The sequence below is a fragment of the Ambystoma mexicanum genome, chromosome 8 (assembly GCF_040938575.1).
Source record: "Ambystoma mexicanum isolate Mex_15411 chromosome 8, UKY_AmexF1_1, whole genome shotgun sequence".
NCBI classification, from domain to species: domain Eukaryota; kingdom Metazoa; phylum Chordata; class Amphibia; order Caudata; family Ambystomatidae; genus Ambystoma; species Ambystoma mexicanum.
Window position 1 is genome coordinate 1,176,708,730 of NC_090929.1, and position 24,359 is coordinate 1,176,733,088.

General features: G+C 42.9%; 1 protein-coding gene and 1 pseudogene across 4 annotated transcripts in view; both read left to right on the forward strand.

The window, feature by feature from the left end:
* The window catches only part of PCDH15 (protocadherin related 15), a 3,978,145-nt gene that overhangs the window by 1,252,748 nt on the left and 2,701,038 nt on the right, over positions 1–24,359 (forward strand). The gene's annotated exons all lie outside the window — the stretch shown is intronic.
* LOC138473512 (phosphatidylinositol 4-kinase type 2-beta pseudogene) overlaps positions 16,040–24,359 on the forward strand; it is a 139,433-nt pseudogene continuing 131,113 nt past the window's right edge.

The following is a 24,359-nucleotide window of genomic DNA, read 5'->3' on the forward strand; positions in this document are numbered from 1 at the left end:
GGCAGTATCATACCCAATCTTAAATGGCTCAATTGCCGGCCAACCATGTATTATGCAAAATTTGGGGGGGTGCAGATCAACGGAGGGGGAGTTGAGGTAAGTGTGATGTAGGAGGGGTGGGTCAGGGACTGGAGGTGGAGCAGGGAGAGAAGCAGGGAGGCAAAGTAGAGTGGGGCAATAGAGAGGGCTATGTGAGTGTCCCCTGCATAAGATGAGGAGGGGGAAAGGCATATGTAGGGAGGGCGTGAGCAAGCAAGGCCCACCCAGAATCTATAAATGCCCACTTAGCAGCACCATGTGGGCATTTCCAGGTCATAATGTCACTGTGGTGTGCCCAACTACTTTAGCTTCAGGCCCCACTTGTTAGACAATCCTGGCTACGCCTCCCAGAGAACATGGGCAGGCATTCTGGGTGTGTTCCCGAGAAAGGCAAAGGGAACAGGAAGTGTGGTGGGGGGCAGGGAGCAACGTTACATCCCTTTTGAAACTCACATAGCATGAGTGTATCGTCACAATGGGAGTTTGTGAAAAGGATGAATTTTGAGAAGGCCCTGTAAATTCATAAAGGTGGTGCACGTTCGTTAGGCATGCGAAAAACGGCTCTAAACGCAAAGCAACTGGTTTGTGAGAAATCATTTGGGGCTGCATTTAGTAAAGAGAATTATCTAGGGGGATAAAACTGTCAATGTGTCCATATCCATAAGAGGGGGCACATTCCTCTTACCCTAGCAGCCTAGTAGGTCACAGGCACTTACTATAAGCAGGAACCTGGAGGAGGAGGAGGCCGGGGTAGGGAGGTGCAACCCAGCTTAATGCAGCATAGCTTCTTCTTGGGGGGCAGCTGAAGGGTAGAGAGGAACAACCCAAGAGTGGCGCTGCCCAGGCACAGCGGACTGAACAACGTTGCTACAAGCTCAGCACTAGCTGGGTGGCCGGGTCCCGGTTCAGGCACCAGAAGGTCTCTAGCTGCGGGGAGGCCATGGTGGGGATCTCAGCCTGCTAAGCATGCATCCGAAGAAGGCAGAAGAGACAAGGCAGTGCCTTCCCGACCTCTCCTCTTCATTGTCTCCATGTAAGTCACTGGGAGCTGCTGCCAGTGTGACCGTCAATAGCTAATATACACTTTAGCGACCCTTGGTTCACCCTCGTCTACATTACAATAAGATGTCGCCCAGTCATGAGAAGGGAGGCCTGAGTCTCGGAAGGAGATCCCTCCTATGCTCAAGCGTGAAAAGTCACTTGATTGTGACAGCACTATTGATTTGGTGAAAATACATTAAACAAACCACTATTGGATTACATCCGTGCACTACAACAGGAATGAATACTTTGTGTGTTGGGAATTGTATGCACATAATTTGCAGTTGTCATGCCAACCACAAAGACAGCTTCTTGGAACCCCTTTCTTCTTGAAGCGATGGCCTTTGCCACCAAAAACTGCCAAAGCCAAAAAGGAATATCTGCGCCAGTTTGTGTGTCTAACTTGTTTCTTATTTGGTGCAAATTCATCCAATGGTTTCCATGCTATGCGTGATCAGTGGAAGACCCCTTTCTCTAAAAGATAATGAATGGGAGTAGGCTGAAAACAGATTTTTATTATATCTTATTTTGTGGTATTTCTTGAACCATTTAAAACATTTTTTCAGTTTGAAGGGGCCCCAGGCCTGACATTTCTCAAATCTGTACAACAACTCAAGAGCTGTTGGCAATAGAATCCTGGGAAAAGTCCATGCAAATTGGTTTTAGCTGCACTCTGTTAGTGTAGTCTTGCTGCAATGATGTATCATGCCATATTCTAAAAGGGCCCAACTGGTCTTCAGCAGAGTGGCCCTTTCCATACTGGTGTTACGGTATAACTATTGTTTTGAAATTCAGATAGGTCTATTAAAAAAAAACACTTTGTCACATGCATTCATCACGACTATCATTCATACAAAAAACACGCTATACCGTTGTGTGCCATAAGGAGCACCTTGATCCTGCAAGACTGTGCTGATATTGAATGTGGTGTTGCCCCTTGAAAATGTGGAGCATTTCCTATGATATTTTCTTTTTCGATTTAGTTCAATGTAACCATTATATACTTTGTAAGAGATATCAAGCAAACGAAGCTTTGCCAGTGAGCCATACGCAACACCAAAAACAGCAGCTGCGGGCTGTGCCTTGTTTTGACACCGAAAAATGGTATCTTCAGCTATTTCTTAATTAAAAGAAGCAAACAGCGTGGCTGCTGTTCACACACACAACATGCACTCAGCATTGCCTTCCCTGCTGGAAATGTTCCACTAGAGCATAAATTGATGCAGCCAAAACAATGCTGCAGGGAAATGTGGATGTGCTTCTTTTAATAAAAAAATATTCGTGTGCACCGTTTTTATCACTTGTGAATGACAGTTCCTGCACCACGTTATAGCATGATCTTTATAAGCATCAGCTGGTAGCTGCAAACGTTCAAACAGTTATAATGTGCAGGTATTAGGACTCGAGTCATGTTTCCTGTTTGATCTTGGTGCCCTGCACTAAAAATGCTAATTTCGTCAGAGTGGTCCGGCACTGTGAGCCCATTTCGCATTCCTAAAGGTTGTACTTAAAACCGCAACGTGAAGGGAAATGTGTATGCCAGAAGCTGGCCTGTCTAAACATCTGCAGGGTCCAGAGGTCGAAGTGGGCGGGAGCAGTGCTCCTATACTTTTTATTTTTAAGTTTCACTGTTCCTATCTTTTATCTTAAAAGGAAACCGTTCTGGAATGGTTTCGTTTTAAAATAAAAGTGTAGGAAGAAGTTGAAGCTTGCACTTCAGTGCACTGCGCTGAATATTCCTTTAAACAGCAGGTGGGTTTGTTTTGGGGTTTGAATTGTGTGTGGGAGGGGGCACAGCGATGGGGTTTGTGGGGAGCATGGCAGGCCAGCAGGGAACATAGTTCCAATACTTCTTTTCGTACACTTCGACCACTGGCAGGGTCTCAACCCAAAATGATCATGCACGGTCTGATCATTTCAACAGCTACTTTAGGAGTGGGAAGCCCGGTCACAGGCCGTCACGTGACCAATGTACTCCCTGCACCCATGTGGATGGAGTGCTGTGCTGCACACTCATGTCACTGATCGTGCTCTCAGACCAGCCCTTCAAGCCACCCATGTTGGATTGCCCTGTCACATAGTACAATTTGCTACGTGAATTCGATCCATTGCTATTTAAATTAAAAGTATGCAAAAATGGCGTTTTCCTTTAGAGATTTTATTCCTTAAGTGAAGGTATGTTGTTCGGACAATTTTCAAAGCGTCTATGGATGACAGTGAAAACGCAGATCCATGGATTTACGATTTTATTTACACTCTCATGCATGTGGCATATCTGTCTTTTGTAGACGGCAAAACGCAACATAAGGAATCCTCATCGTTGTGATTATGTTTATTCTAATTGATCGAACCTTATAAATTCTGTAGCAAATATTGGTATGTCATGCCCAGGTAACCCAGGTGAGGATGGATACGTGAAATATGTCTTTTGATAACAGTAAACATGCCTTTTAAAAGATGTTTTTGGAGTATCTAGTTGGCCTCTGTCATAACCTTTTCGGCAGTGCTTAACATTCGGGGGCACTTGCCAGGGCTGAGTTCTGCCACTTATTTCCGAGCCCTGGCACTTATTGTCTCAGAATCCACTTGATTATAAAGTAATGATGGCCAGAGCATCCATCAACCCCAATGAGCCGTTGCGAGTTGTAGTTTAACCCCAAATGTCTCCACACTGTGGGAGGTAGCAGCATGTGTGGGGATCTGTCCACACACAGTGTCATAGGAGTGCTAGAAAATATTTGGACACTCAGAGTTATTTTCTTAAAAATGTACCACTGCTTCTATGATGTAAAGGCCTGATTAGCTTGCTTATGGGTTTTCCGCAACTTTATAATGCGACACCAGTGTGCTGTTTTAGTGTCATGGAAGGGATCTGCACAGTGGGTGGCCTTATTTTTGGTAATCACTCAAAATCAATGGAACAGTTAATGGACTAAATGCTTTGCACACAACCTATTCAATTTGCAACGCGTTCACACTGTAAGTGCCTTTTTCATGGATTGGTTGAGTAATATGCAATGACATGCCGGTCAGATAGCACAGTGAGTAGAGCGCTCGCTTTGAAATTGTGCAGAGCCTGCCGAAGCAGGTTCGAATCCCAGCAGGGCCAAACTCAGCCTTTCATCCTTCCGAGGTCGATAAATGAGCACCACACACTGTGGGAAATAAGCAGCGCTCAGATACCTGAGGGTTTGTAGCGCTATATAAATGCACAAACAAACAAACAAACAGACAAGACTTGCACAATTCTCCAGTATGAAGTGAAAAGATATTTCCAAAAAGATCTTTTCAATAAAAGACTGATTTAGAAAGACCGCTCCTTGACCGCATGGAGCAGTCTTTCTAAATGGAACTGTCACGCCCCTGCTGTACATGAATGTGCATAGGGCTGACAGGTAGGTCGGGAAACGCAAGCGCAGGGCCAGGAGAATGGATACGTTTGTGTGTTGGTGTGTATGTTGTGTGTATGTATGCGTTTTGGCTTGGGAAGTGGGTTGGTGGTGGGGAGCTGGGGCTGAGAGATCAGGGTTCATGAGTGGTGGTGTGTGTGCTGTGTGTATGTATGTGTTTTGGTTTGGGGGGTGGCATGGGGGGAGGAGGTGGGGCGGAACAATGGGCGGCGTGAGAGGTGAAGCCTCCCTAATATAAAAAAAAAAAAAGGAAAACCACATTTTAAAGGTCTCAAGAGACAAAGCCCTTTGCAATGCTGGTTTTCCGATCAAAAGAAAATCGGTCAATGTAAATCAGTCTTTTTCTCTTGAGACCTTAAGAAAAAGTTCTTTTCACATAGGACTGATAGGACCAACAAATAAAAGATATATAGTTGTAGGGCCGTAACTCTGAGCTTAATGTGCATTTAGGCATGATTACTGTATAATAATTTTCATTTATCATGCATTGTTTTTAAAATCATACACACAGATATGAACCATACAAAACACTTAGATTATCCAGACACAGGACTCCAAGGTGAATGAACACAACCTTTATATAATATTAAAATTATATTTGGCCATCTTCTTTTGAAGTAGCGAAAAGGTGCCTTGTAGTTATATAAATGAAGGTGCATTTGGAAAGTTGGGGTGTTCTTTTTGACAGTACACATTGTGGGATACATTGACCCATTCAGCAGAATTCCCATCCATAACCAAGCTGTACCTCAGCAGTAAACAGCAAAATGGCTACACTGGCTCCTTTGAGCACCATTGCCTCGCATCAAAGCAGTGTTTTGCAGCTACAAAATACTGTCTTGCAAATAACCTATAGGGCCAGTTGGAACAGGGAGCACACACTGAGGAAGGTTGCCAGTGTGTGTTCTTGTGGGCACCAAAAAAGAGAATTGAAAAGCAGAGCTGCTCTGCTGCTTGCTAAAAAGTTCCCATTGAAAAGGGAATATTTTACCTTAAAAAGGATGCTGCCCGACGCTCTTTTCATCTGTTCAACATCACACTGCTTTTATCAGTGAGACCCTGCCCTGCCCTGCCCATCCATATCCAGATTGTGCTCCAGCAAAAGAGAGCATTATTCCTGAACGACAGGCTGTGTCAGACCAGATCGGGGAAATCAACAGAAAGTTTTCTCTCAGCTGCATGGAAAACGCTTGACCTTTGGGCTACAACATGTCAAAAATCAATGCTTCAAAAGAAACCCTAGATATATGGGCATATGTCAACTTCAGTGGACCTGTGTCTGAACCGATTGCTGTTTAAGAGAAACTGACTAGGGCTGAAAAATAATGTTGGGAATTCAGATGGAAGAGAAAACCTTTTGAAAGGGACATCCCAGTAGACTTCACCACGTGTTGAAATTTGCTTTTGCAAATAAGAAAAAACCTAGTTTAAAAGTGTATTGTTGAATGAGGCCCTGTCCTTGCCTACTAATGTAAAGGGTTTTTTGCTGGGAAACATATATGGGGTGTTTTATTTCAACAGGCTTGTTTTTGATTCAGAATAAATTAAAATAATATAAAGAAATAAATGTATTGGCTGTACTGGGAAATCAGCCCAAACAGGTTTTCTGCCATGGCTCAAGGGACATTTGGGTGTTGACAACAGGAGTTGCCTATCCCCAAAGAAAGCCACAAGGGATTTCAGGGACACCGATGTGTTAATTGTGCCCTTTCAAACTCTGAATGGCCTGGGAGGCAGAATATCACACACTTCTCAGACTTCTGTTTGTGCTCCAGGTTGCCACAATAGATTCTAGGATGCCTACACATGACTTTAGGGAAACCACCTCCCTTGAACGTCTACTGGGGAGCTTCAACGCCAACTCCAGAGCAGCCTTGGAAGTTATGCCCTTATTTGGTAGACAATGCTGGCCATCTGGCTCCAAAGGTTATTTTATTAATAAATGTCAAGACTTTTTATCTCTGACATTGTGAACATTTGGCATTGCTGTGTTGTCCAATCTAGATGCAATTTTGGTGGCTTTAATTTAAGACGTGGTAGTCTTCACTGGCATATATATACATGAATAAAGTTATAGATTTAGGTAAATTAATGTCATTGAAAATGATGAAAAATTATTAGACGGACAAAACAAAGTCCTACTAATGTGAGAATTGGACTGCCATGCTCTGTGTGAAATATGTAATCTGCCTATCTAATTTGCAACATAACCACCACTGTACAAATGTGTGATTTATGTTAAGATTGATTTTAAGCAAAAAGAACTGTGGGAGTTCTTTATATCTCATAAAACACAACTCCATAAACTAAGTTCCCTCCTGGAGGAGGCGACCAACATGGGCTGACCTATCTGGTTCTTGTGGGTAGGTCTAGCTTAGTTTTTCCCAACAATAAACCCAGTGATGTCACCCACTTTATATAAGGGGTGGGAGCTCACAGGGACAGGCTCTCGCCTGATTTTCCAGCGCCTGCGTAGCTAGACATTCCAGATCTAGCTTTGCAAGATTCCAGGCTCTATTACCAGGCCAAAGCATAGCTGACCCTATCCCAGCAAGGCCATTGATCCAGAAACCCCACAACAAATCCCAATAACAAAGGGGAAAAAGCTGTGGTACCTTTTTTGAGTATCTTGTGACCAGACCGGCTTTTTGCCCACTATCTGCATGTCCGCTGTACCCTAGTCAGCCCGTGACCAGACTGGTCCAGCTGCTTGCTGTAAGGGGCGTCCGCCATGCTGTGACCAGAGCCCTTTCAGTCAAGAACCCGGTTGGCTGTCCCAAATCCCAAACTCAAGTGCGGATTGTGAGTATTTCCCCATCCCATAGCAACACATAACCTATCCCATCTTGACCCTTTGTCTTTGTCCTATGTTCTAAGTAATCCTATTTCTACCCTGGTAACTTGTTTAAAACGGTTAGAATTCTCTGTGCATCCTGTCCTTGATCTCTAAGCGTTAGCACCATTCTTCTATTTATCTATGTATTGCATAGATCCTTAGTCATATTTTGAATAATTTAATTAATTTCCACATCAAGAGACAAGCAGCGTGAAGGGGGTTAATGCGGCCGCTTAACCAGTTTCATTGGCAGCGCTATCTTCCTGATAATCTAATTTAAGTAAAACGTGTCCTTTTTCTTTCCAAACTGATTTTCTCTTTTCAACTGCTTTATTTTTCCAAAACCAAATTTCTTTCCTCTTGAAAATCTCAGCCAATTAATCAGCTATAGTCACTCTTTAACTTCTATATGATCGTTGTGATGTGCATCTATCACCCAACCTAAAACCTGCATTCCGATTCTGTATATTTCACCCGTTTTTTTTTAAACGTTAGGACATTTAAAGCTGCAAAAAGTGTATATTGCAACTTTTCCACGTATGATTTTGACTGTACTATGTTCTCCATTTCAAATTGCTTTTGAACTGTATGCCTTTTGTAATACCTTACCTCATAGTTGCTGGTGATATAACATTCCTGATACTGTGATAAAACATATGTACATCATGATGTAATCACACATATAATTCATAATTTGTCAAATTCCGAGTGTCATTTTATGCCATTGCAAAGGGTTTTAATATCTGGAATATCAGAGTTCGGGAGGATATCTCGCGCTCGCACCAATATGTTTTTTATGAAACCTATTATCACTGTTTCTAAAATTCCTCAGGATAGGTTCAAAAAAGTCTTCAAGTTACACAACGCTTGTCAATTCCATATATTTTAATTTATCTTCCAATCTGAAAATCTATGTTCGTTAGCATAACGAGGTTCTGGGATTTCTACCCATTTAAAGGTGAAAGCCAATTTTGGACCTAAAACATTTCGAAAGTAAAGACTATTGGAACATTTGGTATTCTAAGAACATAGATTTTCAGGGTCTACAACATAGGGATGGAAAATATTACTAAATGACATAGAGAGGCCTTGATAACTACCAAGGGTCGAAACACGTGTCGGCTGTTCTTTACCTTGGAAGATAAATTAAAATATATGGAATTGACAAGCGTTGTGTAACTTGAAGACTTTTTTGAACCTATCCTGAGGAATTTTAGAAACAGTGATAATAGGTTTCATAAAAAACGTATTGGTGCGAGCGCGAGATATCCTCCCGAACTCTGATATTCTTGTTTACTTTGTACAAACTTTGTGGGAAGTTTGAGGGAGAGATATCACTTGCTGCCGACCCCATCTTTCTTATATATATATTTTTTTGAAGTTCGAGAGTGGAAAATAGCGCACACAATTTGATAGCGATCCCACAACATTTGGTTTTAATATCTGTTTTGCCTCTTATTGATTATGTTTTCTGCCTCATATCCCCGACTCCCTGCTGCGTCTTACTATCCACTCAGAATTTGATAAATTGGGGTTTGAGGGAAAATTGCAGGGATAAACCTTAACTCGGGTGCTATCTAACCGAACAGTTAAAGTGCTCCTATTCATGTGTGCTTTGGGTATGTTCTTGTTGAAGTTTGCCAAAGTGTATTTCAGTGGTTTTCATTGTTATCACCCCATTGGTGATTGCTGCCCAATATAAAAATGGTGTGATTTTCTTTGAATTTAAAATAAATAAATATTATATTACCACCCACCGGCCTGGTTCATGGTCCATTGTGACCCGGGGTATTTGTAAAAGGGGGTAAATGGGGTTTGAGATGGGTTGGGTATCAGCTCAATTTGAATTTGTAGGAAATAAAGAAAAAGTATTCTCATTGAGCGCTACATCCTAGGCTGAGACCAAGGGTCCTGGTCCGGTGTGTGACACCCAATTGGAATCCTTCACAACTTGTCGGGGTATTATTGCACCTGTGTGTTTTTAATGATAGTGCAAAATGGCAACCGTAAGGCCAGAGTCATCTCCAGTGAGCAATCCTTCTGGTCACATGGAAGGTTAATGTAGTGCCTAGTTGCAATGACAGTGACATGTGAAAAGATGCACTTGAAGATGGAGCATCATATTTTGTTTGTATTGGTTATATAATATGAACATACATATTTTCACTCAGGCAAAGCAGAACCAAAAATGTACTTTTGTGTACACATGGGATCCGCATTTGCCAGGCACTTATATGTGTCCAGAAGATGTCAACAGCTGCAACATGATTTGGGTCGATTTGCAGATGAAGGCAGTGCCTGGAAATTGCTCATGTAATATCTATTCACAATCCAAAATGGTTGACTTGTCCACTGCTTATTTTGTAAAGGACTTCAACGAAAGGAACACATGTGAGGACATACATATTGCTTATACATCAAGTTGCTTAAAGAACACTTTAAGACAGTTTTGTTTCACCAGCAGCACATTTACAGCTGTAATTAAACTATTAACTTTATGTGAGAAAAAATTTAGTGTTACTGTTTTAGCTCAAGGAGATCCCGGAAGGATGTGTTGTCAGCATGGAGGAGCAAGTAGTGGCTGGGAATTGCCCTATGGGTTAACAGAACCATGGGCAGCAATGGGTGGGCAAATAACCAAACAAAACCCGTAAGATATTTGGCACCTCTCACATCCCATCTCCTTTCTATCTGTACTGTGTTGCACCATCACTCCATACAAGGGAATAGGGAAATGCATGATGCAGTAAGGTTGTTTTTAAAATATTGAATCTGTATTTTCATCATTAAAAAGATAACGCAGAACCAGCAGCGGACTTAAGTAGCAGCTAAAAGGCCCAACAATTTGCCTCCGCTCCCTCAGCATCCCAATCATGAGACTGAAGCACACTTTTATGTTAACTATTTTAGATACACTACCTGACTTTTTTTATATTGTATTAATAATAAACAGAACACTAGTGGGTTCACCCATTTCACAACAACCAGCGATGTGAACCTGCGATACTTTGACATTTTATGCGTTCAGTAATCGTGGCTGATGTCTAAGCCCGCTCTGGATGGATATGAAATAACATTTACAGCAGCTCAGAAGGGCGCGGCCGGCCACTCTAAGGCAGAGCTTCTGACCGCAATTCGATCAGGTAGTGGGATAGACCTGCGAGCCTCAATTCAACATCTCCCTCTGCTGCAAGCCTCAATAATCTCCTGGAAAACCCTTAATGAGAGGAACTTCGAAAAAATCAGAGACGCTGCTCATTGTCAACATGTACTGGAACTCAAAGGAGATTACAACGGAGCAATTTATATCCGATGTAGATAACCTGTTGGAAGAGGAGTGTGAATGACACCAGTTGAGCAACATAATAATAAATGTTGACGTGAATTACACATGTCAGGACCCAGAAACTAAAAGGCACAGTACCCACAAGCCCATGCGGCCAGAGAAAGAGGGAGGAAGTGGAAGATCCTCATGGAAAAATGGGACCTACACAACCTTCATTGGTTGAGAGTGAAGAACAACTGGGCAATTCCTACGTGACAAAAAGAGGACCAACGGGGAACAATTGACTATCCTTCATGTCAAAAAACCTACTTTCCAAGATTGACTCTTTTAAAGTAGTAAGAACAGAAAACAGTGATCATAATTTACTGGTGACAACTTGTATGTATTAGCAACCACGGGGAAAAAAATGACACAGGAGTTAGAAGTGTGCTCTCGAGGAAACCGCCTAAAACTATCTGAGAACATAATCTGAGACATTACGGAGGCTTATAAATTCAAACAAAAAGCCACGGAAACTAAAAGTACAGGTCAAAGGGAGGTGGATTACATGCCCTTACTGGCATTACATCAGGCATCCAAGTCACATCCTGGTAAAACTTGTGAAACTCATTACCACATGTACAATCGCCAACTGGTTTCTCAGCGTGCTATCCTAAGAAAAATAAAACAAATGGCGAAAAAAGTAAACTCGCTGGAAATGAGTTCCAATGAAAAGAAGGCTGAACGGACCTCTAAGAACTGGCTCTGACAACAATGAGCTAATCTTTATCAACAGGATGATAAACACATGCAGTGCACAATCAGAGCAAAATGATCTAAGGACCTTTGGTCCCTAATTAAAACAACAAACAAGAGCACAAACAACACACTCCAAAACAATGTGAGTGAAGAAAGGTGGGCTAGCTTCTTCAAAGATTTATATAAAGCACCAACAACCTAACCACGAATTGAATATCAGTTTGGTACAACATAATGGGAAATCCCAAACGACATCGATACAATTAGGAACAAAATTATAAAACTTAAAAATTCTAGAGCACCCTGCCCAGGGGGGATATCAAATCTCTATCTAAAAAAGAACGTGTAGGCATGGGCACCGCTGATTAGCCAGATTCTAAAGAGCTGCAACCATAACAAAAAAGTCCCTCCATCATGGAAGACTGCCAGCGTTGTCCCCATCTTCAAAAGAGCAGCAAAAGAAGAGCCCAAGCACTATTGACCAATAGAGCTCCTCAACATTATTGCAAAGCTTTTTGGCTCCTGCGTCATGAATGGTTTACAAAGCTAGCTGAAGGACGCCAACTGTATCAATCATTACCAGACAGGTTTCGTAAAAAACATAGGCACCACAGCAAACTTCTACTTTTGAGCAGTTTAAAAGCCAAAACACATCAAGGCCTCAGAGTCTTTATGGCGTTTGTTGATCTTATACAAGCGTTCGACCGTGTTAACAGGAACCGTCTCTGGGCGAAACTCTCACTTAAAGATTGTCCAGGCAAACTGCTTGAGCCCATTAAAGCCCTTTATGAAGGAACCTCATTGAGAGGGAGACTGAACAGAGCTGGAGAACTATCAAAAGAAATCCAGACGTATCGGGGAATGAAACAAGGGTGCCCTCTGGCCCTGGCGCTCTACAATGCCTACATATCAGATTTTGAGGAATGAGCCAAAAACACCAGAACCTTCCCCCGACGATAGGAGACTCAAAGGTGTCACGAATCCTGTATGCAGACAACATCATTTTACTAGATCAAACCGAAGTCGGGCTGCAAAGACAAATTGAAAGTCTGTTGGAATACCTGGAGGTCAACAATTTGGAATTGAACAGGAGATGGAGATGTTGAATTGAGGCTCGCAGTTCTATCCCACTACCTGATCGAATTGCGGTCGGGAGCCCTGCCTTAGGGTGGCCGGCCGCGCCCTTCTGAGCTGCTGTAAATTTTATTTCATATCCATCCAGAGCGGCTTAGACATCAGCCACATCATTTTACTAGATCAAACCGAAGTCGGGCTGCAAAGACAAATTGAAAGTCTGTTGGAATACCTGGAGGTCAACAATGTGGAATTGAACAGGACAAAAAACAAAATATTGATGTTTGAAAGGTCGACTAGGATAACGGGAAAGGGAAAATGTTACATGGCTGCATAACAACTCGAAACCATCAAAAGCTTTAAATACCTCAGCCTGATTTTGAGCAACAGTATCACTGAACTCCCTGTGCAAGAATCTTTGAGAGGAAAAATGAAGGCCCTGTCCTACGAGGCCAAGGTAGTGGACAGGAAGTTTGGGAGCTTTACCCTCATTTCGGTGATAACCTTCTTAAGGCAAAAGTAGTCCCAAGCTTGACATATGGCACTGTAGGGATGCTCCGATTACCAAAACAAATCTGGGACAAACTGGAAGGCTTCTTTTGGAGATGAGTACTCGGACTCCCACATTCGGTACCTATATCTTTAATCAGAAGAGAAATTTGTTTAACATCTTTCAAGGGCACGGTGGCAAGAACCAGCATGATTTTGTATAGAAAACTCATCATGGAGAACAGTCCAAAGATCTTTGAAATACTAAAAAACGAACTCGAGAGTTGAAAGAACAAAATTCTGTCAACATGGGCGTTGGACAACAGAAATCTTTTGGACGAAGCAGGACTGTCTGACGACACTCTCATAAGAAATCCAAATAATAGACTGGATAAGAACACAAGAGGCGGCTTTAACATATAAATCTGCAAAAAATTCCCCAATCATACAGATGAAAATTAACGAGGTGAGAGGTTACCTGAAAAGGTTTCCAGCAAATGATATAAGGGCAATCAGAGGAGAATATCCTACCAATGCATGTTGCTTTTGTGATACAAAACTGGTAGAGACAGTACAACATTTACTTCTGACATGTTCTGATACACAAGGAGCAAGAGACCTATTTAATGAAGATTTTGAAAACAGCGAGCACACAGGATGAAGAATCTTGGTGGACACAGTTTATGGGCGGTGAAAAAACTAACTGGACGATTGCAGTTGCTCTTCTTGTAGAGAAACTGGGCCTCTCATAAAGCAGCAAAAACTAGTGTGAACGTAGGAACTGAGGATGTTATGGAAGTCGCCTTGAGAGCGAAATCTCATGGATGTACAACATTTTTTGTATAAATTGTAAGACAATTAAATTAAATTAAACAAAAAAAAATTTATAATAAAATGATGTGAGGCATTCTATCTCAGGAAGGGTGTTATGCTAACCAGATCCCACGTACATCAAACTCCATTCCAAATGCTCAAAATACATGTGTGCACTTATGCATCAGTATCCTGATTTGCAGTGCCTGCTTTCCAGTGGCAAAGAGCAAGTTCTGAGTTCAAAGGTGCACTCTAGACCGCTGCAGTGATAGTCAAGTCACTGCAAGACAGGCTACAATTAAAATATGCCCATCTGTTCCAAAACTACATAATTGTAAGACATGGCCATCATTGTGGCAGTTATAATCTTTACAATAAGCCATAACTGAGTTGGGTGGCTGATGTATTATATCATTATTAAAGCCATGACTTGATCTGTATCGTACATGTTTCAACACTGTGAGCCAGGCCAGTAATCAACAGACTGTGTGCATTGGCTAGGACCAGCTGTCTCAGCTGCACCCATCAGGACCTTAGCCAGTGGGGGCTGCCATCTTGTGATCTTTTGTGAAGTAACACCTCTCTCCAGCAAATCGATCCCTGAGCAGGCACTGTCCCAGGAAACCTGAATCAAAGGGGCATACCCTACATAAAAGAAGCAGCTTCATACCAGGGTGTTGCATCCCACAGGGCCTTTGCTGCGTTGCTGCTCTCTGTACCTCTCCTTCCTTTCTCCTCCACTTCCTTTAGCACAAAGCAGTTTGGGTATGCTGCAAGAAGGCAAGGACCACTTGTAACAAGGACATGGACTCGACCCCCTAAACCCTGCTTTCATTAGTCCAATCACCTGTGGACCTTTGTCTTTAAAAATGGGTGTCTCACACTCAATCTTTGATTCACTTTTGGACTATCCAGGATTTAAGGAAGAATATGTTACACTTCTTTTGGGAGATTTGATCTTTTTAAAGCCATCCACCATAGAGGTGAATTAGTTTTCCAAGGCAGAGCAGAGCTCTGTGTCCTACCCACTTCCGCGGCACATTATGGGTCACTCTTGTTGAGGACCAGCATCTGCCATTTTGCAACAAACCTTCCTAGGCTTGGAGCGAAGAACCTGAAATGACTCACCCTGTCCTGGAGCCCCCGCAGTTGGGCTCACAGCATCTGGAGGGCCACATCATCCAGGCTCCCTGTTCCACCACATCAAGTAGTTTGAACAACAATTAGAACCATTGTGAGAAACCTGTGAAACCTCAAGAATCCCTTATTCAAGTGGCCAGGATATGGCCATCACTGTTGGATCCAGATCCTTCGGGTGGACCAGTGGGGGAGGATCACCTGGGTAGGGGAATCTGGGGTTGTGCTTGGGGGAATGCCCCAGGTGAGGTGTGGTATATTACGGATGAAGAAGATGAGGAGGGTGAGATCCCAGAGACCTTTGTGGGCTGCACACCATCTGGCCCCCTTTCTCCCATAAAGTCTCCTGTATCAGAATCTACCAACCCCCTCCCCATCTGGTAAATCCTCTAGGAGCATGAACCCTATTAAATCGGAAAATCAAATCTACAAACCCTACTTTCCGACTTTTTACCCGAAAACTTTCAACCACTCTTCTCCACATGCTTTTGATTATTATTTTATGAACACTCCATCTGCCCTGACAACACACTACCAGTCTCAGAATCCTCTGTGTTCATTTCACAATCCCAGTTATCCCTGTGTGCCTCACCAACCCCAAAAATCCTGCTCCTCTGAATATCAATTTCTAAACTCCTGGTCAAATGTAACCTACCCTTCCGAGATCCCTACAAGCCCTAATAGGAAGGTCTTTATTCCATGTAACACCTATTTTCCATCTGCCCCGGTAAGGCTTCTGGAAATTCTACCTATCCCCTTTTCACACACAAACATTCTTTATCACACCCAACAGACATAAGACTAAGCCCAGAATCGTTTACTTGACACATCCCAACCCAAGTGTCAAGCAAAGTCAGGCAACTGATCTTAATCACACACACACGTGATGGTCCTTTCCCTTCCCCACAGGGATAAAAAGTGGAGCCAGAGAGCACAGTATGAGCAAAGCGAGTACAGCAGACAACACGACGAGACGGCTACCATGGGGCAGTTCAAAAGAAGGAGAAAGGCGGCAGGAATTGAGAGGTTGGAGAGGAGAGAAGTGACCTTTCCCTTTTCATCACAGGCCCGTGGAACCTTCACGGAGGAGAGCCTAAGACCATGAACAACGGCACAAGTGACATGCACCATATGTCAACGGTACATGGGGCAAGCCTTTGCCGATAAGCAGGAGCGATGGAAGCTCTCGTGCCGGTTGTACCGGCCTTGACTCTGGAGAAGCCAAAAGCCAAGCTGTTCAACAGAGACGGTGAGTTGGAGGGAGCACCGATAAAAACTGGACCGTGTATATTGAAAGTCACAAAGTGGCAAGTTTGTACTAAGTTCGAGGAACTGTTAATGAACTGTAACAAGTACAAATCATGAAGGGGAGACCAGCTGCAGAAGAAAACCTGCACCATATGGTTGCTAACTCATGCTATCTCATGATACTCTGCTCGAGCCCCATATGAAACAAACTACAAGTACCAGATGGCCGTTGGAAGGCCCCCAAAATAGGTCAAAGTGGTCATACAGTGGGTCAAGCAAAATCCCCATACAATTGAAATACTTTGATCTACAAGCAATGTGAAAGAAAAGAAATTGAATCCTGATAAAAGTGAAGAGGGGTCCGAGCCCAACCCAGGGAGATCCAGGGGTGAGGTTGTCACCCAAAGTTGTTTGATAAAGGAACTGTAATATATTTTGGAGTACAAATTGAGAAGGGTCAGCACCCAGAAGAGGGGGCACAGGGGTGAACACATCACCCAGCGAACATTGGGAACAAACTTTTATTTGTTAAAGGAACTTTTGGTTTTGTTGTTTGAACATATCAGACCCGAAGGCGAGAGACTTTCTAAGGAAACAAGACTTGGCCATCAACAGACCTGAGAACAGCCATCAGAGCTGTCATCTCATGCTGAAGAGGCGTGAGACCGTACTGTGCTCCAAGTCACCTGCTGGAGAGGTCTGACACCATATTGTGCTCCAAGCTTTCATCTTACCCCATGTCCAAAACATGGGGAAGGGAGAGCCAAGCTACTGCATCCTGACATATTATTTGAGAACACTTCTTTCTTTTCTTGTGAACTATCCCACATGCTTTTTGTATTAGTTGTGAGGTTTGGCAATCCTTAAAAAAGTCCCACCCCACCAAAAGACCTAAAACAAACACGACGAAAAGTTCGGACTACCAAAAGTCCAAACTTTTTGTGGTGTGTGTTTAGGTGTGTCGGTGGGGTGGGACTTTTTTTAGGATTGCCAAACCTCACAACTAATACAAAAAGCATGTAGGATAGTCGGTGGGGTCGGACTTGGGTCTGGGGGGTTGTCTGCTCACTATACTTTACACTATAGTGAGCGCGGGCTGCAGGAGAAACCCCTGCAGCTTCCAAAAAAAAAAAGGAAAGGTAAGTAGGGTTTGTGGATGTTGGATGTTGGATGTTGGAGGTGCGGGGGTGTTTTAAGGATGTGGGTGGTGGTGTGGATTTATAGGGGTTTTAATGCGTGTTTTCATGGGAAATGTGCAAACCTTTTGTGGATCGCACATTTCTCATGCAAACTTTTCTGTCGCTGACTTTTCCATGACAGAAAAATCACGCAGATCTAGGTTTCTTAGTATAGGCCTTTTTGATTTGACACAACACCACTAGGACTGCATTCTTTTTCATTTGATGGTCGACACTTGCTCCCATCTTAGATTTAGTTTTAGATTAGGCATTTTTCCAACCTGCATAAAGCATTCAATGTTCAATAAACACTCTTGAACTGTGATCACTTGTGTCTGTCTTGCGTGTTGTCACCATGAGTTTCTCACAGCATGTTCACCTCACTTGAGCTAGAGGTTCAGGCCGGTGCTGTTTTTGGCACTTCATAGAAACTTCGAACAACCACTGCTTTGCATCCGTCAAAGCATCCTGCCACTACATCATGACAAGCGGAGCATGTCACTGGTTTGGCTCAAAAAAAGAGCTCCCCCCTGCTGATAAACTCAGACCACTGCCTCTTTGGACTGCGCATCAGATCACCAATGTCACTGCATCCAACTGACAAAACTCGACACAAATCACTGGAGATGGAGCATTGCATCATTTGCCGACCCGAACCAGTGGTTACCAAAGTTTTGAACCAACAGGACACTTAAACCAACCCTATTGAGCCACCTGAACTGAACGCCCCACTCGACCACACAGAGCTTCAACTTCAAACAGACTAGCTGTCAGCTCACCGCTTGACCCTGCATGACTCACTGGACACGGACCTGGTGCGATCCGCACCACAGTTAAGCTCTTTGCCTGGTTGACTGCCGAACATTAGATTAAGGTGCTTTGAAATGACTCTGTCCCCCTGGTCTCCATTTTCTGGTCCTAGAGACTGTATGTCCCTTGACACTTTTTTTCCAAGAACAACATATTCTTTTTAAAGGTCATATTGCATTTCATGCCTGTTTTTCCTCCCAGGCAAAAAACAGTCTGATGCACCATTACATTGTTCATTTCTCTGTCTTTCATGTACCGGGGTGGGTGTTTGTGTTTTTATAGTTATTAGTCCATTGGTGTGTTTAATTCTAATGTATGTCTGTATTTTATGGAACCTTAACTGGCCATTCCTTTTACTGTGGACTCTTGCACCTTGCTGTTTGGCTTGCTGTTCGATCACATTCACACCCCTTCTGAGAGTGTAGCTTTCCCTCGCCCACGTTATCACAAAAGGCAAAGGAGATATACCTCTTAGTTGTGGCAGTTTTACCTTCATGATTGGGATCACTGTTGGCTTGTAGAAGTGTGGCAGCTGAGTAGCTGAGTAGGTGGTTTAGCCACTACCACTACTCGTCCTTATACTCCTGCAGGGAAGTCATTTTGTCACACCCATCCACATCAATTAGCAAGTGCCTATGCCTTAGTCGCCCACACTAAGTGCTCCACCATTCTTAAATATAATACAGGTAATACCATTCGTTGGCCCTAAGGCATTATTCGAAATCAGAAAGGGTGATCGGAATCAAAGCTGCACGTTCACACTTGCTGTACTTGAGACCCACGCCTGCTAGTACATAGACACACTGTCCGGATTACATACATCAACAATATGTTCTTTGCAATCGTCTATATAATTTGGAAAACGACGTATAACAAGGGTGGTTTGTTGACATAAGTTCTACCTTTCCTGTCATTGTATTATTTTGTTAATGGCCGTTTTTTTTAGCACGCCGGCGGCCCAGGTTAGAATAATGTCTCCCTGTCAGCCGATAATGGATTGAATGCAAGAGGTGTCCTGTCATCGCTTCCAAGGTTTTGCCTGCCGAAACCTCTATAACTGTCTATCACAATAATCAAAGCTTTGGGTAGGTTGAGAATCAATAATTATGACGTCAAACAAATGCGACGAAAGCTGACAGCTCTACAAAAGCCGAGTCTATCGCCTCCCTCCAATGACAGGTATTCGAAAACAACAAAGGAACCCGACGCGCTGATGGGGATGTTAAATAAGCTGTTGGTGCAGAGCAGTGCTGCTCAGCCACACTAGATTCATGACTGTATAGCAGTAAAGAATTAATAAAAACTAATATATTCAAGGAGATACTACAACATGTAAGGAAAACACATATGCAATCACTGTATATAGAGTGCCTAATCATTGTCAAGATATGAACATCATGTATGTGACAGATGCACAGAAATGCATCCCAAATCTTTATATTACTAAATATAAACACAGAGTGCGAAATGCGTACACCAAGAATACATCACCTTGTGTATAGCTTCCACTGGAAGATACTAAGCGCACAATATGTAATAAAAACAATAGTATGCCGTTGCTCTAAAAGCTTCCACTGTTGTGATGTCACAGCGACTAACAGGCATGTATTCAAAATCCGTGGTTCCTCCTCCTCAGACCAGAGAGAAACATAAGGTCCTGGCCGCACTGTCTTTGGTCCTCTGCTATGACTGGCAGATAAGCTGTCACACAGTAAAAAAAAAACGAGCATTGGCAATGCCAATAGTTTTGGTGTTTACTGTTGTTCTTTGCATTGTGCATATATAGGCGCCAGGGTGCAAGCAGGAGAGTGCAAAGTGTGAAAGGAGGATGTGATAAGTTGTGCCGGTGCTCAGTGCAATGAGAAGGAGAATAGGGGAAGGGATGAAGCCATTGAAAGAGGCTCCCAATGATGAGCAAGAGGAAATATGTGGAGAAAGTGAAAGGGTAACACATAAAGTGAGAGTGTGAGCGGAAGGATGAGAGTGGATAGGGAGAGAGAGTAAAGTGTGTAGTGCAATTAAGGGTGTGTGGGGCTAGAGAGAAGGGGGTAGCTTGTGTGGTGGGGTTAGAGAGAAAGGACTTCCTGAAAGAATTCCCACCCAGCCCCTCATGGCTGTGCATTCCCTTTAAACACATATGTGTTTTTTTATTTTAAATTGTAAGTTAATAAAACAAGCTTGTGTTTATATTTCAATGATTTTATAATCTTGGGGCATTCTATCATTTTGTCTGGGCACAATATTGTCTAAAAATACCCTGGGAGCAATTCTGGTACAGAGCCCGCTCTGTTAACTCTAGTACAGTGGGGCTGCCTACTCTGACACCCCTTATAGTAGAGGTGCCGTTTTAGCTCACTTCCAGTATAGGAGACTTATGTTGTGGCTATTGCGCTACACAGGCTTTGTGTCAACTCTGGTAAACCGTGATGCCCTTGCAACTCTGAAGGATGGTCTTCCCACAGCTTTTGTATTGGTGCTTTTTGCAGTTTTGGTACAAGAAGGGATCTGTCTCTGGGCTGGCTGGCAATATGGTAGTTGCTGCCCCCTCCCTAGGCCATCTCCCTCCTCTTCATTTGTGAAAGAGTTGAGATGCCCTGACACCACCCGTGCTTGCCAATGGGCAATCAACTGTGCGTTTCTTCTTTTTCTCCCTTCCCTATGGATAAAAAATAAAATTGGCCCACATTAGCGTTTTGATTTTTTTGTTCAGCCATTACAGATGAGCCAATCCGAGCCTGATTAATAGGCAAACCTATCACCCTAATCTTTGATTTTGGGCTTTAAGTGTTGATTTTACATTTACATTCAAATGTTTTGTCCCTTAATTGGAGAGAAGTAATTCAATAAATTACAATTATACTATCTTGCTAAACATGTTCCCTATGCACATGTATACTTCCCAGCTGTTTCTTTAAGGAACAGTTGAAACACGTTGTAGCCAACAGATCCGTTCAGTAACACAGTATTCTTAAATGTCAAAAATTAAATAAGGAGATATGCAGTCAAGTGGTTAATGTTACAGAATGGTCTCGAATCTCGGCTTCAACACTTCACTAAAGTGTGTGATCTTAGGCAAATAATCTTATCTCACTGTGGCTTCTCTACATTTTGTTTTTGGTTGTGTACACCAAGGGACGTCATTTCACCAAAATGATAGGGGTTGTGGACCCAGGTTGTGACCCTTAACCTCTGATGACATCACAGGACGTGATGTCATTTGACGTCACTCCAAAGTGACATCACAGGAAGTGATATAACATGACCTTTAGAACATGACCTTTCAACCTTTAGACAAATCAGGAAGTGGCAACAAATAGCATTGTTCCTAAGTACACCATGAACAATATGGTTACTATATCACTGCAATGTGATATACATTTCATAAACAAATGGATCACCATATGTATTGTTAATATCAGTGTGTATAGGCCCATATTGCCAAATTACTGTGAATGCAAGCAGAAGTCCAATGTCAAATGATAAAGATGTGTTAATGTATAGCACTTGTGCTTAAGTGCTTTATATAGAACAAAGATACATGCACTATCACCCAACCTTTGTTGGTGCTCATTTATCAACCTCAGAAGGATGAAAGGCTGAGTGTGCCTTGCTGGGTTTTGAACCTGCAACCTACAAATCACAGCAGCGAGCGATCAACCCACTGAGCTATCTTGCCGGCTATACCCATCTTACCGGCTACATTAAAATGAGCAATTATATGTCTGAATGTTCTCAGAGTCAGAAAGCTAATTACACTCTGTAGTCAACCATTAAACTGGTAACTGAGATTTAACAGCCGGCCAGTTCATCTGCAGTTCTGGCGCAAAGTTGGGCACATGCCAAGCCTACGTGAATCTACTTTTCAGGCTTCAGAGGTTGGCAAAATAAATACTATTGGGAGGGTTCATAATTGTGTATTAAAAAATTGTACAGTAGCGCTGGGAAAGCAGCACACTCAAAGGTATCCCGTACTGTGGGCACGGGTTACCTCATACATGCAAACATCCTGAACAGCATGCCATGGAGATAGGAAAGATGGACACATTACAACGAAGCATTCATTGTGGCACGTTGAAATCAAGGGCCACTTTATGTGCTATGGTCAAATATGTCTACACTGTACACAAGCGTTTAGGCACACAGATTTTGTCAAGTGACCGAGGACACAGAGATGGAATGTCTTGTGATGATCATACCAGAGACTCAACAGAAAAAAAACATGCTATAACTGCAACTTGCGAAAAGAAAAAAATACAAAGTCCTAAATGGATGCTCATTCTACTCTAAATTGCTTTTGGAAAATGTCTGCATTGTGAATTTGAAGTGTTTAAGAACAGACTAGATAAGTGACTCACCCCCTGAAGTGTGCCTGAAATAAAACTTTTACTCTAGCAATTATTGCATAGAATTCCAGAAAAAACAAATCATTTGTTATTCCTATTCTTTCTTATTTAGGGCCACTGCTCAAAGTGTTGCACTTGTGGAGCTCCCTGTTATTTTTTAAGTGGCCGGAACAGGAAAGCCAGCGACTCCAGAAACAAAGAGCCACATGGCTCTGGCCACAGCCAGGAGCATCAATAAAAAAAATAAAAAAATAAAGGTTTAGCAAGGGTGACCACAGGGGTCGCATGTGCGACCCGACAATGACATCCCTGTGTAAGTCCTGCTTTTGCCTTGGACCTATAATGATCTAATAATTAAACATAACACATTTTTGTATTTTTTTGTTCATTATTAACAGGCTTATTTACATTTCTATATGTAATATAATAACATCATAAACTTCTCATCCCTACAATGGACGGAGCTGAAATGACCACTGACTGCTTCTTGCATAAAGTAATACTAAATCATGTTTTTGTTAGCTCTGTCATGTTCAAGTACTTTAGCGATACACCAGAGAATGGTAAAAGCGTTGTTCAGGGCTTCCCATGCGATTTACAGTGTTGATACCCTGGTGTTACCACACCCTGCCACAGACTAGTAATCACCACCCCCGCCCCCTGGGTAACGGGTCTCCTCCTCACTATTTCTCTCCCCTGGAATGCTGATACTTAACAGCTTGTCCTTGTGTCTTGGTGTGAGAGCATGGCCCCAGGAAGCCCAAGCTGGGGCATGAACTCTCCCTGTGGCTAATGAACTGGCACCAGCTGACAGCCCTAAAAGATACGTGCAGCCCACGAGGAGCTTGCAAAGCTGCTCCATGAATGTGTTCCAGCTATGTTCACATGAGCTGGAGGAAAGTTACTGTGGAAATCACCCCCCACCACTTGCTAATGGGCAACAATTCCATGTGTTTCCAAAGTGCATTCAGTATATTTTTCTGGAAAACTGTTCATTTAATGCAGTGTCTTGTGTGCGAGAACAGAAGAGTGTCCTCGGCCTCCGTGATGTATTATTAAGGGGGCAATTGGCTTGTTTGACCACCTCGCCATAAGTGTTAGCGCTCTTGTGCCAGAGTCAGCCATGCTGCTGGGTGCATACCATCCTGAGGTGACAAAGATGTTAATAGCCCTCTTCTCACTGAACAGCCAGCCAGAAGAGGGCTTGAAACAATACCAGTGTGTATCCAGTGAACAGTGCTTGTTTACCACACAACCAGCACCCCCCCACCCACCGCCCGGGAAAGTAACATTTTGTGAAAGACCCTGCACTTTTTTGTTAAGGTGTAATTTACCGTGCTATTCGTCTGCATGCTGGTAATATGGGAGCCAGTGCTGACCCCACATACGTTTGAGGCCCTCCTCCATGACACCCATCCAGGCCTTCCAATGTTGCTCAGACTCTGCATGATCAGCAGTAAACTCACTCCTGACCTCAATACATCTGAGCACGGCCTTCCATAACTCAATGTCCATTCCCGTTGTAGTCTTTTTCTTCTGCCCCACCACAAAAAATGACCCTGTGGTTTACATTTACCCAGTTTTACCAACTCAGCAGTACTCCCATCCATAACAAATCTGCACTTCAGCAGAAACAGCAAGATGGCTGTGCTGGCTCCTTTGAGCAGCAGTGCTACACGGCAAAACTGTGTTTTTCAACTACAAAAAAATTGCTGCACCATCTTGCCAAGCACATATTGGGCAGGATGGAACAAGGGGGCACACTGAGAACGTTTTGCCATTTAAAACTGCAAACTAGAAACAAAATGTAACTTTTCCATGTGTGAATTTGGCTACATTGGTTTTCCATTTCAATCTGTTTTGTGAACTGTAGGCTTTTGTGATACCTTACCTTATGGTTAATAGTGATAATAACAT